At 38.9% G+C, this 1,701-nt stretch overlaps 1 pseudogene; it reads left to right on the top strand.

Moving 5' to 3' along the window:
- Window positions 1-386: 386 nt before the first annotated feature.
- LOC124894415 lies at window positions 387-918 on the top strand (annotated as a pseudogene).
- Window positions 919-1,701: the final 783 nt, after the last annotated feature.

Genomic DNA, 1,701 nt, shown 5'->3' with positions numbered 1-1,701 from the left:
TGCAAGATTTCTGTGTGGCCGATCCTGCTAGCACAGGTATTGCATATTAATAAATCGCGATAAGAATTTCAGTTTCTTCTTATGTAGTCCCTCCCTTCCAACGTGGCATAGTTTGATTTAGCACGGAACTTAAGAAAGAAACGAGAACTTCCGAAACTTGTGGCCTTATACATACCATAATAGTTGTGTGGTTATAGACCTTCTCATCGACAGTAAACTGAGAAGTGTAAAATCGTTGCGAAATTTACAAGTAACATTTTTTTGGTGAGATTAAAAAGGAAAGTGTGTCATATAGACTAGAATGAAGCGGAATGAGTATTATATTAGGACTAGTAGATCAATAATTTAATGAATTTTCTCACTGTATCTTTTTTCCATTTTTTCAGCTAAGGTAAATGGCTTAGTTTGCAAAGATCCCAAGTCAACGTGCAGAGGACTTTTCTTCAGTGGCCTATATTTGGCTGGAAACACATCAAACACTTTTGGCTCTAAGGTCACTGCTGTTAATGTAGCTCAAGTTCCAGGACTGAACACTCTTGGTATCTCATTGGCGCGCATCGACTATGCACCGTGGGGAATCAACCCTCCACACACTCATCCAGGAGCTACTGAAATACTCACATTCCTTGAAGGTTCTCTTCAAGTTGGTTTTGTAACTTCAAATCCTAAAAATCGCCTTATACTAAGGTCCTTAAAAAAGGCGAAGTGTTTGTTTTTCCAATTAGACTTGTTCACTACCAACACAACGTGGGATATGGAAATGTTGTTTCTATTGCTGCTTTGAGTAGCCAGAATCCTGGTGTTATGAGCATTGCTAATCAAGTTTTCGTATCAGAACCAGCTATAGAAACATATATTCTTGCCAAGGCTTTTCAAGTTGATGAAATCGTAGCCTCTTTGATACAATCAAAACTTTAAGCAGCTATCAACTCTCAAACAGACCTATGTTGACAGCATTTGTTTTCTGTGTGTGATGTTTATTCATTCTTGGCTTAATTTATTGCATGTATATGTCACGACCCGAACCGGGGCCCTGGCCGTGACGAGCATTCTGAACCATGAAGGCCCGAAACACCCCTATCTATCCGGTAATCATGCACATAATTCATGTGATAAAAAGAAATGCGGAAGATACACAATATTACAGAAACATGGTCATGAATCTAATGAAATCAATAATGGGAAATAATGTCCCACAATCTCTATCGACATCTGAAAACCGTCTGCGAAATCTCTACTACATGACTGAAACAAATTACTATTTGAAAACAGGGACAAGGCTCCCAGTAAACCCAAAAACTAATAAAGGTTAAATAAAACTGCCAGACATCCGGCCTTCCGAAATATAGAAGGCTTACCAAGTGACTCTGCAACTCTGTCTAAAGAATCTACTGATTATCTGGACCCCTAGACTGTGCCTCCGAACTTGGGAGGGAAGGGGGTCAATACAAAAGTACTGGTACGCAGAGAAATCCAAAACAACAATATAATATTTTTAATAGAATATAAGTGAGAGCCATTATAAAGCAGTTTCGTATCAAATCATTTGAAAAGCACATGGGCATACTGTAATAATTTTCCAACAACAATGCAATGCAGCTGAGCTAGGTGGAATACCCTACATATCACATTTACACCAACTGTCAAACCTCGGTTGCCGCCGAGATTAGAGTATAAGTGAGGGAAAAACACACAAGATCA

Source organism: Capsicum annuum, unplaced genomic scaffold (assembly GCF_002878395.1).
Source record: "Capsicum annuum cultivar UCD-10X-F1 unplaced genomic scaffold, UCD10Xv1.1 ctg73835, whole genome shotgun sequence".
Classification (NCBI taxonomy): Eukaryota; Viridiplantae; Streptophyta; class Magnoliopsida; order Solanales; family Solanaceae; genus Capsicum; species Capsicum annuum.
This window is presented reverse-complemented; position numbering and strand designations above follow the sequence as displayed.